Here is a 15,108-nt window from a genome sequence, read left to right on the forward strand (position 1 = left end):
CCAGTCTTTAATACGACGACTTAACTTTTCCATATCAGATATTTATTCAATCAGTCTTCAACTGTATTGTGCCACTCTCGAACAAAAACATTTTAAAAGCTTTACTAATTGAGATTAATATTAATAATAAAGTATAATAATATCCTGTTTCTTTTTTAAACAAAAGACAGGCTGCCATCCAGACGTGGCTCATTTAGGTTCAGACTCTGGGAAAACACTTTCTTGACTTGTGTGAACTGGCTGAACAGTTCAAAGGCCTCTGAGAAGCCTTGACACTATATATGGGAGAATGACTTGTTATCATAAGTCTCGGTCTGTGTTGGTAATTTGAGCGCCAGTCTGGGAATTTTTCTTTGTGTTGGTCCCCAGTTAGGTGTCCGTTTCCACAAAAAAATCAAATAAATAAATAAATATTATGAGAATTCTTCGCTTTTCGTGCCTTCGGTCAGTGTGGTAAATAGAAAAAAAAAAGAAAGGCTTGTAAACTTCTTGTCAGATTGAGTAATGTAACCACGGATTAGCGGTTGAATGGACAAAGAGCTCTTTGGGCTACTTAAGAAAGATGTATGAGTCCAGACAGTGACCCGTCCGACCCTGCTGACCGACCTGCTGATGTTAAACATCCTCATTAGCATACGACTTTCTAAATAAGTTGTAAGCAAGAAAAAATGAAATAAGGACAAAACAAACGGTGACATTTTCCTCTTGTGAATTTAGTTTTTCTAAGTCTGACACCTAAATACTTCTACAAAAAGACACATTTACATTTTTTTTAAATTCGCTCAAACATCTCACAATATTACCTATTGTTGATAAACTGTGAATAAAAGTGGATTTCACAGTTGTCGGTATTGACTGTATAAATCTCGCGGGTGTTACCGAGGGAAAATCAGATGGGGGTTTCCATAGTTACAGCATAACACTGGTGAGGAATTCCTCCGTCGTAACACGGTAGGAAGCTCCTCGAGGAAAAAAAGTTTGGGGGGTGGGGGGGAGTGGACGAGACTGAAAACAGGGAGAACAGGGTGGCTGGAAGAAGAAAAAAAGTGAGAGAAAGGAGGAAAAATGAGGGAGATTAAGGAAAAGAAAATGCAAAAGTTGTATTCGGTTTAGTCATTATGAAATACCAAGAAAACAGTTACCGAGCACAGAGAGGGCATGGAAAGTCAGGAGAGCTGGGAAATGATCCCCCTCAAACGTCTGACTCATACACAGTCATGTTCTAATTAGAGGTATATAACTACAGACCGAGCTGTTTGGGAAGCGCCGTGTGTCCCTGTGTGTCCTGACTGCAGAACCTGCACGTGTATTTTTATGCGCTCACTGAAGTATCACGGCCGCGTCATGTGCAGAACGCTGCGATGTGGGTTTGGAAGCGGAGGAATATCTTCCTTTACTCACATCACATTTTTTCCACCCTTCAGACACGCAGGAGAACAGAGCTGCAGTTTGTAGATGACACAACACAACTTGGTGTTGATCCACAGTGGACCAACACATACTTTAACCCTGGAGAGTAAAAGGTACTCTTTAATTATTGATAAACAACTTGAATTTATGACCAGTTGTTATGGCAGCGACTGGTAATGTTTTCACCTTGTAAGTCTGTCTGTGTGTGTGTGTCATCATCGCAAAATGTGGTCCTTGAGACACCAAATGTAGAAAGAACTTCCACAGAAGCGGGTCTGAGTACTCTGCCAGATGTTTTCAGATGTTCTGTCCGTATGTGGGCAGATTCGGTCAGCGCTGCAGCATCACAGCAGTGAAGGACGCAAACATGAAGCTTGCAGTTGCAAAATCGAGGTGGAAATCAGGGAGTGGCCCCTTCGTACTGTACACCCCCCTGTCTGCAGCAGCTGTGATCCCAATTGCATGATGGTCTCTGGTAGAGTAGATGAAGTAGATGAGATGTAAACCATTAGCTGTCAAACAACAACTTAGCTGTAAATAACACAATATCAGTAACAGCTCACATTTGCACTGTGGGGTTGATTTTGTCAACACAGGTTATTCCACCCTGGCTGACCCTGGCTCATTTGATGGCTTATAACATTCAGCGACCTTTTTATGGGAAAGTAAAATTATGTTTTCAAAGTAGATTCTATCACTCACCTGTAGAGGTGTCCATCAGTGCATCTGCCCAGGTTTTGATATGCCTCTCTCTGAGATTTCTGTCGTTATTCCAAAACTAGAGCGGTGAATAGAACCCAACGAAACTCTGTCTTTGTTTGTCCTTGGAGCCACATTCTCCAGCATAATAATTGCATTTTCTGTCAGTTATCTAGAGTCAAAGTTTTTAAAATATATTTGAATGCGAACAGGAAGCAGCATTGAATTCCCATTAATATAAAACATATAGAAAAATGCGTTGTTTGTTTGTACTTTGTATGATCTTTTTAACAAGTTTATTTCCTGCTGTCTCTTTGTGTGGCATGATGGTATTAAGCCTGTGTTCAGTACTGCATCTCACACATGAAGGTTTGTACGTGAATTAAGCTACAAAATGAAACTGCAGCCTTATACTCTGTCTACCTCCTCCTGAATCTGAGTGTTACATCATAACCTGCATGAGTCAGTTTGGTCTGGGTGGAAACCGATGAATGGAAACAGACGGGGCAATGCCTACACATGGACCAGCACATGCACACACACCCACACACACACACATGTGCCCAGATGGCTTTATAGCGATGTACGAGACACTCCGGTAGCATTGGAAATACATCAGCTGGCTGGGAGCGACAGAGAGACGTAGTGTGTGCTCACGCCGATGTGACGTGTATTCATTAATTAATTTACCGTATCGTGGATGTGATCGAATATGTAATGGCGTGTTTCCACTCAGCTTGTCGTTAAATGATCTTGGATTCTGCTGGTTGTGAAGCTGTTAAGTATTCAGTTACTTTGCTAAACATCTGGATATGTCATGAACGGTAATGAAATCTTTAGTAAAAAAAAAAAAAAAAAGGAGAAGAAGGAAAGAATGAAGACAACGAAGGAAGAGGGAAAAGGGCTGGAAAGGAAAGGATGATGGAGGGATGGGTGGAAATGTTGCATAAATTAAGTTAGTAAGTAATAATTGGACAAAGCTTTGTGCAGATGACCGTCATACATGGCGTCATTAGACCTTTGTGGAGGTCGAGGGATTTAAAGTTTAGTCCTTTTACATGCACGTGTGTGTGCGGACAGTAAATAAAAGAGATCAAGAGGAGGTTTTGGTTCCTTTCATGTCTTTCAGACGGGCTACATTATTAGAAGAGCCTCTCTGTTCCTCTGCTACCTGTCCACTGGAGCAGGACAGATAAATCAGGCCGGGTCGTTTGAAGTTGCGCGCTGACCTGCCCTCAAATATCTGCTCCGCCATCGGAACAGAAGAGCGACTGTTTTTACTTAAGGCGAGGCGGCCCACTCTCCTCTGGCTCTTTATTAATCCGTCTGATAATATACGGTGCGGAGAGACAGGAAAATGAGAAGGGACAAACGCCAGATGACTCAGTCGTGAAGAACAGCCATGTAATTTTCAGCTACTGCAACAGTTCAGCTCTGACAGCTGAAGATAAGAGAGTAAGAACTTGGAAACAAAGGAAATCTTTTTGCATCCAACACTGCTCGACTGGCAGATCACACAAACAAAAACCCTCCTTTTAAATTTAATGTACATTCATTACTTACTTTGTATCTGTATGCTAGGCTAGGAACACGTAGCTCGTTAGCTTCCCAGACTTCTATTTTCTCTCCATGTTTCCTTCTCCTTGACATTTTTTGTGTCAAGATTGTACATCAGTTAATTTATCATTGCATTTATTTTTACCTGTTTCAATATCTCATTCAATGGTTGACTTCTGGAGCTAGCTATAGCCTAGCTGCATTTCATCAGCAGTCCTTGGGCAGGCAAATCTACCGAACAATAATGAGTGAATTTCACCATTGTCTATCTAATTCAAACTTATCTACGTTATCAGATACGGAGTTTCAGAAAGGTGTACAGGGAATAACACATTGCATCATTTAATAAATAATCACTGAAAGGAGTGAAAAAGCTCTCTAAGGTAGCTAGCGTGCAAACTCGAATGCTACATTTGAATCAGTTGCTAACAGGACAATAAGATCACACAGTTTGCTCAAAAGATTTTATAGCCAACCATCGACTCCTGTCGCATAACTATCTGATGACTATTCCTCGTTCGTGAAACAGTTTATGCTCCAACAGAAAAGTGTTAAATAATATGTGATGGGTGCGACATAGCTGAAAAGCTACGGTAGCTCCCTCTATGTTGGATTGTCCTCGCTCTTGTTTTCCAAAACGGACTGGTCAGTGACGGAGTCAAAAAGTGCAAGTCACTGATGAGGCGACCGTGTAGCTGCAAGATAACCAGCTAAACATTTTCCTACCAGTATGTTGAAATTAGAACCCAGGTCAATGCTTCTCCTATGTTATAACTGTGCATGAAGAAAGGTCAGATACAACGTCAACACAGAGTTAAAAAAAAAAAAAAAATGTTTTGGAGACATTTTGTACATCTAAAAAAGTCCACTGTTGGGCAACGAACACCTGATTCATTTTTTCCTGTGCCGTCCGCCCAGCTCGTCATTTCCTACACATTTTGAAATACGTGCAGTTTTGTCACCCGTGAATTAACAAAATGCAGCGAAAATGAATGTAAGCAGTTTTCTTTGTGTCCCATCTGGGTTTGATAGACGAGAATAGATGAGCTCAGGGAGAAAAATATTGGAAAGAATTCCCCCAGTCATACCCCACACACACCGATCCCAATCAAAGCCACTTATTTTAGAAACGGTGGTGAACCAAATCTCTGGCTCTGCATCATATGTTGTCAGTCGTTTTTTCCCCCTTATTACAGCCTGTAAAACGTCTTGATCGTATCAGCTGAACCTAACTGATCCGTGGAGAGCTGATTTTTTTGTATTTGTTGTGTAGAAATCCCAACACAAGATTGGTTGCATCAGAAAGAGTCTTAAGAGAGTTGTTAGATTGTGCTCAGGGGGGGAAAGAAGCAATGATTCACCGCTCTGCTTTCACATTTGGAGGACCTTTGAATCACTTTCCCCACCATAGATGGACATGAGTCTGCTGCTCTGCTTGTTTGTGTGTGTGTGTGTGTGTGTGTGTGTGTGTGTGTGTGTGTGTGTGTGTGTGTCTCAGACGTTGCACCGTTACTGCTTTGTTTTCTGAAACAACACACGACCGCTTTAAAATGACACTCACTCAAAACAAACGTCTCGCTTTGCCCACCAACTACGATTCATCTCAATTATTTCACCAATGAAATACATAAAAAAAAAAAAAAAAAAGACAGGAAACCGCTGTGAACCTCCACATTGGTCACCAAAAAAATGTTATGTCACAAGTAACCGTTAAACTCTAAGGGATTATCAAAACATTGTTTCCTGCAAAATTCGTGACCATGTGAGCCTGAAATAGACATTAAATACACAACAGCTGCTGCACAAACATTCTGCGTGACGTGATACTTTTTTGTATCCGAGGCTGAGATGAGAAAAGAAAAACACTCAATGATATCTACAAATGTGATGATCGGATTAGTCTGTGATTGAAGTACATCGTTATATTTCCAAGAGCCGAATGAGACAATCGGCCCGCCCAACATGGCACCCGGAGCTGACCTCAGAGAACTGCTGGTGGCCTCACCTCAGATAACACGTTACCCTGCATCACCTCACACCACTATAACACCACTATACTCGAATATTCCATCTGCAGCTCTTGCTCAGCAGCACTAACAATCAGGGAAATAACTAATCGAACAATAAGGGTCCACTCGCTTTATAGCAACAGTTGATATGTGGCAGATTTGAGATGGACAGCAAGAGTTGAAGCACTCACGTGTGGGAAACACCTGCAGCATAAAACATGTCAAAGACTGGCTGTGACTATAAGGTGCCGTGCTGCGGATGAGTTACCAAGCCAGGCTTCGAACCAGTGAGTGTCCTGTGAGGGATTCCTGGCAGCTGTTAGAGTGGCTTCAATGTGACGACCAGCAACTGAAAAGCTGCTGTTCGTTTCAAAGTAACAGTGGAATAGTTTCTGCATCAGTCGTATCAGAACTTGGCAGTTGGTTTCATTGGAAAAGATGTTTTCTTCTCCCAACTGCCTTTTTGACAGGAGTTTTGGGACAAACCATTTTATGAAACAAACAATCCGGCACGTCAGGATAGAAGACGAGAGGATGAAGGCAACTTGTAACACCTATTGATTTAAGTATATAATGCTCACTGGTATTTTCTTTCTCTCACACATCACACTTCTATCTGTTCCTGGCCAGATTCCTGGACGTGCTCACACATTTTTTGCGAAACATTCTCCTCTTTAGCTCGCACAATTTCAAGCAAGCATCCCCTCGTACTGATCCATCCCGTATATCATCATTTTATCTCGCCGACGCAGATACAGACTAATAAAAATGAGTAGTTAGCTCATCAATTTGTCATATTTTGTCTTCATTGTGTTTTATTTTCATCTCTTTCATCGAAATATGACACCTATTTATGACCTGAGCTCACTCCCTCGCTGTGAGTGTCCTGCTAATACAGGACGTTATCACGACGGGTTATCAGAAGTCCTTGAAGCCGAGGGTTCACAGACGCAGATGCACTTCTCTGAAGTAAAGTGAATATGCTCATGCAAACCAAATTCAGACATTCAAAAACCTGGTAGAACTTGTTTTATAGCTTTAATGTACACTTTTATTGTTTGATAATTAGAGCGATCCAGAGATCTGTGCACATCTGGCATCAGGGTTCATCTTGTTTCAACTCGTCACATTCGATGGAAACGGCCACCCCTGCCAACCACAACACTCCACCCATAATCATCCGTTCAGCCACACAGGAGGATCGCACTGACATTTTGGTGCTGAGGTCGGGTAATGAGTCAAAGTTTGTCTTTTCCTTTCGGTGACTTTTCTCCCACGCATCTGTTTTTTCTTCACTCCCTTCTGCTTTACGCTGGAAGTGTTTCTTCCTCTTGCTCCTTCATTTGCTGTCGTCAAGTTCGTTCTCACTTCTCCTTATTGTCTTTCTTCTGCGTCTTTCAGTCGGTGTCCACACCCATTGTTTCATCCATTGTCTCTTCCTCTCCTCGTCTGTAATTCACTTTCACCCTCCTCCTCCTCATCCTTTTCCTTCTCCTCCTCCTCCTCTTTCTCCTCCTTTGACTCGGTGACCACAGATGATCTGAGAGCCGCCATGTTTTCATTCATCCCCTCAGATGAGACCCTCTAATCTCACTATCTGCCTCACAGTCAGGATAATAAGAGATGCTCGGTGTGGTCACTTCAAGTGTGTGTGTGTGTGTGTGTGTGTGTGTATACTGTAACTCTGCATGTCACACCCAGTTAATACATCATTATAACTGCAGGATTGGATGTGGTCCTAATGGAGCTACAGAATGTGTGTGTGTGTGTGTGTGAACCATCACATCATGAGTTGGCCATTAGCCAGCAGAGATAGCCGTGTAATTAGCCTTCTACTGGGGTTGCTAGGCAGAAAACAGATTTCCCCGTTGGGAGTTCCCTCACATCAAAGATAAACAGCTGCTGTCCTAATTTGTCGTGTTTTATCTTCTTTCTCCTTTTTAATCTGCTCGTACTCCTCCCCTTCGCCCTTGATTTCTCTCCCTCTCCCCGTCCCTTTTTCTTCCTCTCTCGCTCCGTTTCTTTGTTTGGCTTCATCCTCTCCTCAGTAAACAAACAGAGACAAACCGTTTCCGCAACCCAGACGATCTCGGCCCGATCTGAGAGCGATACCCATCCACATCCACTAAAGCTGGACATGAAAGCAGTGATTTATTAATAGAACACATTAGGGCCGTTTACTGTTCACATTCAGCACCTGTAGGTATCTTTATTGGGAACATTACTCTCTATATAATAAGTCACCCAATACAACTGACATTGTTTCAAAGGAGGAAGCTGGTTAAAGTTCTGGAAGCTGCTGGAGAAACTGACATGATGTCATGCAGGACATCAAAACATGTCGTAAAAGACATGGACATGTACGTTATCACACTTTCACACCCAATTTTGCTAAAAGTAATCGTTAACTCTTCACTTCTTCAGGAGGCAAGTTTGCTTTTCTGTTGTTTGTTCCCCTCGTTTGTCCCGTTCGTCATCACTTAAGCGCCAAGAGAACAGGGAATATTAGAAAGTATCAGATCATTTAACTCATCAGTGTACACCAGAAGACGTAAAACTTTATTTCAAAAGTCTTGATAAATGGTATTTTGAATTAGACTTCAGATGGTGATACCATCTGAACTGAAGTCTCTAAGACAGCTGACATCTCAGACCACAAACAGCGGATAACTTTTAAACATCTTCTACTTCAGTCTCTCTTTCAGACTCAGCGCAGAAGAAAAGTATTTCATTTCAACACGTCATGGCATCGCGGCTGAAAAGGAGATTCAAATGAACGTGTTCAAGCACGTTAGACAAAAGCCAGCAGGTGTTTTTTTGTTATTTCTAGCCAGTGTCAAAGGTTTATTAGATATTAAGTTTAAATTGTTTTCCCCTACTGTTGATCTAATCAGGCTTTGATATCCAGCCTTGAAAATCAGTTTCTTTTTGGAGACTGCTTAACGATTACACTCAGTTCACTGTTCACTAAATATAGCAGCTTGTTTCATGAGCGCACTCTTTTAGCATGTTCGTGCCCGATCGTACCAATGTGAGTCAGTCGGTACCCAGCCCAGCCGATCACACACTGCTGTGTTTAACTGCAGAGAGCTGCGGGACTCTGACCCGAATGGACTCTGGGAAGGACCCCAAACCCTCACATGACGCTCATCACACAGGAATCCTCTAATTGTCCCACATTATGTCGACATAATGAACTAAACTCTTTGCTCATGAAATCACCACGTTTATGCACGCTCACGGACGGACGGTTTAGTCTCCGCTAATGAGCATAATTGCGCCGACCTAAAAATCATCACGCCGCCCTCACGAGACTCTCGTTTACAGATGACGCAGATACAGAAGAGAACTGAGACGATTAGCAGGCGAGCGAGGAAGAGGAAGATGGAGACCGAGTGCCGTGGTACAGTTGTACTTGGCAGCGTTTCTTGGGCGAGCAGAGGGCAAAAGAATAGAAAGAGCATGAGAACGAGGCTCGGTTCTCTCCCCTTGTGGGGCAGGAAGTTTGCCAGACTAGCTCTGTTCTGTGCACAATCTGTATATCAGTCCCTCACCACCACCTCCTCCTCCTCCTCCTCCTCCTCCTCCTCTCTCACTCTCTTTCTATTCAGACATGTATCTTATCCTCTGTCACTTCCTCTGCTCTCACCTCCTCACCCTCCTCCTCTCCACCTCTCCTCTAATTTCATCTTCCGCCTGCCCACAATCTCTCCCTCCTCCTCTTCATCAGTCACAGATAGGGAGTCCATTAAGTAACGGCCGCCAACTTTTGCTGTGTTTAGACTTCCAGGAAAGACGGCGTGTAATATTGAGATTTTGATATCACTTTTGAGCAGCTTGGTTTTCTCTCATGAGATGCCAAAACGAGGGAGACAACATCCTGTTTTCAACGGACACGTTAACAAACATTTGTTTTTTTTTCCCCCAGTCTCCCAGAAGAGAGGCTGCAAAATCTCAGTGATTTAGCATTTCAGTACGTTAATGTCGCTTCCAGTCAAAACTTAATCTCCCCTTTAGTTTCACTCCAACATGATGTCAGCGAGAATGTGAGAGCTCGTCGAGAGGCCGAGAGCCCTTCACGGTTCATTTGTGACGCTAAAGGCTTTATGAATCATCGCCAGAAACAACAAACCGAAGACTCCCTCGCTGTGTTGTCTTAAAAGACTCAGATCCCACTGTGGGTCATTAGATTGGTGGGAGAGGGGGGGGTCATATATGTAAGTCTTGTATCAACAATGATTTGAGGTCACACAGACAGAAGAGAGATGGAAAGGATAGTGAAAATAATGTTTTATGGATAATTGAGAAGACAAAGGGGATTTTAGATGACTCACCGCAAACACGTGTCCGAGCTCCTGGCATTCATCTTAAAATAATGATAAGATGAAAATGAAACAGTTCACAGAGCATGTAGCTGGCTCTAAAAGATAATACTGAACAAATAAAATATTATCAGTCTGCACAAAGTGGAAAAACATGAACCTCCCTAAATTTAGCTTGAGTCATGAGGTTTTCATATGGTAGCAGCATGGCCTCCCTCAGGTTTTGAGATGGTTACAGAAAAAATAAATCTGGAGAGCATATGAGCCCCTTGGAACTGTGTTTTCATCTGCATGTATTCATCACTTGTTCTCCTCACGGCCTGCGAGGGGCGGTTTCAGTATCTCTTCATGTCGGAGCAGCTGACTTTTCCTCCATTCCCTCTGTCCGACCGCTGCTGCGCTCATGCTCTGTCATTTAACCGTACCGCACTAGGGAAAAGCCTTCTATTTGATGGGTCTACCTCTGTGTGTGTGTGTGTGTGTGTGTGTGTGTGTGTGTGTGTGTGTGTGTGTGTGTGTGTGTGTGTGTGTGTGTGTGAGTGAGTGCACATTTCTTTGCATGCATTTCATTTTGCGCAGCGTCCTATCTAACTCAAAAACTTTGCTCCTCCCTTCCCTCGGGGAGGGTCGCATCAACACACACACACACACACTTATCTTGTCAATAACTTGTTGCCATGGCACCAGAATCAACATATCTGCTCCTCAGTTTGATTTATTGCGGTATATTGTTTTTTCTCGTTCACCATCATGTCAGTAAAGGCAGGCAGATAATATTTTAAATATTCCTCTGACTCTTGATAAAGAACCAATATAGACTCAATTTATAGGTATTTGGTTGACTTTAGTTGTCATTGTGAGGTTAAAATATTGTATTGATAGTAGTTAACGTCTGTGGGGGCACAAGAAGCTGCAAACGCAACACTGACAGCTCATTGCTTTATGATATGAAGCTGATATGATGAATGTGTTTTAGCAGACAGCTGCATATTTAAACATCGACGGTAACAAGTCCAGTGTTCACTCTCTTTCACCTTTTTTATACCAACTCCTGGGAGAAATGTTTTGACTTTTTAACTGTGAAATGTGTTACTACATTTAGCATGTCAGCTAACTGTGACTCATGACAGATACGTCTGCCACATTTCCGCTGCATGGTAAGGCTCAGTTCAACTCCACTCACTTGGAACAGTTCTTTTTTTTTTTGGTTTTCCATTGGCAAACGTAACGGACTGTACCTGACATCTGGTATCTGTTGGAGCATCTCCTCAGCAGGGGGTCCAAGCGAGCTGCTAGAAAGCGGAATGAAAACACTGCAGACCGCTGATTGTTTCGAGAGAATCCTCTCCCAGGCGACGTTGTCTCGTCAGCTACGCTCTAATATAGGCTTTCCTGAATTCTCCTGAGGTCCGTGTGTTTGTGTCGCATCGATGGCAACGTCACAACAATAACGATATGAATCTCTCCTACACATGGGTGCTAAATGCAGTGAAAAACCAAAACACAAAACACCATTCCTCAAAAAGTACCTGGTGTCGTGAGGGCATTGAGTTGACTTGAGCGGATCCGTAGCAGTGAAAACGAGGCTTTATGTGCTTTTGGCTTGTCGGAGCTTTTTCGGCTGAAAAATTCCCCTTTGAGAGGGTTCAGACTGAACCAAAACTGTAAAGTGGAGGCAGTTAAAGACGATAACACACTCCTTAACAGTAAAGGAAACTGCAGAGATGGATGGTGACTCAAAATCTTCACCAGAACTCTCCATTGTTTCACGGGTCAGCTGTGACCTTCCACGTTTCCCTCACAGTGAGTCAGTATTACCAACATCTCAGATGCTTGTTGACAAGCTGCATTCTCGTGTTTCTCGTCTCCTTCATTTCTGTTGTAGAGACGTCCGCCGTCAGACGATGAGCAGCAGGTTATGATGTCAGATCAAAGTTGTGCTAAAACCAGACTTATTCTTTAATTGGACAGATAGACATAAAAGAAGGGAGTGAGGGTGAGATGGAGAGAGAGTGTACGGGCTTAAATATCAGACGAGAGTCAGATAAGGGGAGCTTCCCCCTTATTTGACCTCTGTGAGCGAATGGCAGCTGTTTTTCAATGAGCTCATATTGGTGGAAGCCCAGAATTTGTCATGTCTGCCTGTGTGTGTGTGTGTGTGTGTGTGTGTGTGTGTGTGTGTGTGTGTGTGTGTGTGTGTGTGTGTGTGTGTGTCCACCCACCAGAGTGGATTTCTGGGCGGTGAGTCACAGCGAGTGGAGATTGCAGAGTCAGGCAGATACATATCCCAGCGTCCCCGAGCAAAAATACACCCCCCTGCCTGCACACTCGGAGATTTAAGGGCTCCACCTCGGTAGCAGATGTCGGACGCTGCACTAGTGTGGCTGTCTGTGCCAACTTTTTTTACCGTCAGGAGTCTCGCTCATATCCTGAGGGAGGATCCAGCCATACTACTACGGTATTTACAGGTATAGGACATGTTTTACTCATCATAGGAAACTTTAACACATCACGTCTTTCATATGCTGGACACATTTTGAAGGAACTACAAATAAGAAGTGCAGATTTTGTCGTTTGTGCTGCCGAAATTACTACCTGTCATTGTTAACATGCAGATGTTTAATGGATTATAATCCAGTTCCAAAAAAATAAAGGCCCTGTCTCCACTAATTTGAGAAATGATCCCTATATAAAAAAAAAAAAAACAATAAAGGGAAGACAAAATACCTTCACATGATAGAAAGATGACTAAACATTTTCCTTTGAAGATAACAGAGGTATTTTCTAGCTGCGACATGCTGAGAGGCATAAATCAAATGATGGCTGGACAGACGAGGTGATGGGACCTTTTGATGATGCATCACGTCTGATGACTTGTCCTCTTTTGAGCAGACATTATGAGCATCGAGGTTCACCAGAGATATTTATCTTAATCAAGTTGAGGCTGCGACTCCACCGCAGTGATTGATAACAGTGCCAGTGATAGCAAATATACTTGCATCCACTACCAGTTTGCAGCATAGATACACTTCATAAAAATCAAACACTCGAGGGCCCTGACAAGTTGTAGACGATTGAGTGTAATTAAGCGGTATGAGCCTTTAGCGAGTCACACAACAGATTGAATAAAGTCATTGCGAGTGGTGATGACCGCAGACAGCCCTGTCAGACTGGACGGACAGCTGGAAAGTCAGTCTGGTGTTTTTACAATAACATCGTCAGCTAAACTGGGCGATGTTCGTCATGGGGACCAACATGTGAGCCGCGAGGTGGGTGTATGTCACCTTTTTGTGCCCGTGAACACTTCGAATGAGGATATAGAAGAAGATATGAGAAGTTTTATAATCACAGATATTTGACGTAGGCATTTTTTAGATGTCAGAAGCAATTGTCGGATCAGAATTCATCATTCTGTTGTGGTTACGTCATTACTTTTGGGATGGAAAATTGTTACGTCAGTTATTTGGTGATAACAAAAGAACTAGAAAATCACCAAATACACACACACACACACACACACACACACACACACACACACACACACTGCATATCACCGAGTCCTGTGGCTCACACGTTAGCAAGCAGTTGCCTACTTACACATGTGGAAGACTCAGAGAACCATTGGCAAACATGACTATATTCTAAGAAAACAACCTTAGTTTGAAGCTGGTAGAACTTTTCTTCTTCAGCCACCAACTATGTCTTAAGTTGACTTTTTGTGCGTGTGTGTAGCTCAACCTGTATTTTAACTTTTGTGACATAAGCCTCCCTGTTTGTATAGACTTGCAACCAGGAAATTAGGAATTAGGAATGCACAGGCTCGTGCATCGCTCCAGTGGCTGGGGAGAAACCTGGAATCTTGCCTCAGGACACTTTGCCATGTGGACAGGAGGAGGTGGGGATCAAACCGCCAACCCTGTGATCAGAAAACAACACGCTGTACCTCAATCTGTAATAATCTGCCGCTGGAAATAGTCCACAAGAAATGTTCTGTTTTCTCCTGTTCTCTGTAGATGACAGCATCCAACTGTTTTAAGAATCTACTCAGCCTTTAATACAAGTTGCATGATTAGCAGGAACAAGCAGGCTTCAGAAAAAAAAACATTGGCTGATTTTGGTCTTTTCCGTAGGATTTGCTGACAATAAGGTGAATATGTGATGATACTAGTCCTTAAAGCAAAAGTCTTATCCAGACATGTCTGGAGATGAGACCCAACAATCGGCTTTCTTTATCCAGGACTTACATAGTCTTGTCTTCTTTGTTCCTGTTTCAAGGTAGTGCTGTTTGTGATTGCCATTCTTATACAGCACACGCCTGCATGATACTTTGCATGCGACTTGTGGCGCATCACGTCCCGTAACCCAGACCAGCACTGGGTTCATGGTAACAGCACGCTAATCTTTCATTCATTTATGCAACTTTATCAAGTGAATACTGCTAACACTTCTAGTACTGATTAGCCCACTGAGGTAACGCTATTAAAGCCTTGAAAGTGCAGCTGTTGCTTCAGTTATTATAATACTTTTTACTTGCTGATCACCCATAATCATTTCCCCAGTAAACTTCCCAGGAAACTCATGGGTAATGTTCTGTTCAGCTTTAACCTGCAGCGACATGTGACGGCTCAACATGACACCCGTGTTGTTTGTGTTAGACTGTACTTTACTCAACTTCTCTAAGTTAATACAACGTCATTAGAAGGAAGAAAAAAACAAAACAATATTTTGATGGAAACTCAGCTGAGAAGACAGACATAGATTATGAAGTCACTGTCCCGGGTCGGGCCGCTCTCTGTGGTAGAAAGAATCATGGAATCAGAATTAGATTTCTATTAGTATTCCAGAGCTGCTTCTATTTCTATGAAGGGACTCTACTCTCTCCGCTTTCTACAATTGACGTCCCAGCTGTGGCACATGGATTCCTCCGTGTGTTTAATGATAATGTCTTAAACACTGGACTGGACTGACCGACTGTTTCAAGGTTTTCATCTCCATATAGTTAGGCTGTAAAGTTTGTGTGTGTGTGTGTGTGTGTGTGTGTGTGTGTGTGTGTGTGTGTGTGTGTGAGTGTGAGTGTGTGTGTGTGTAGCACTTCCTGTTGTGTTGTGTTG

This window comes from Acanthopagrus latus, chromosome 9 (assembly GCF_904848185.1).
Source record: "Acanthopagrus latus isolate v.2019 chromosome 9, fAcaLat1.1, whole genome shotgun sequence".
Lineage (NCBI taxonomy): Eukaryota > Metazoa > Chordata > Actinopteri > Spariformes > Sparidae > Acanthopagrus > Acanthopagrus latus.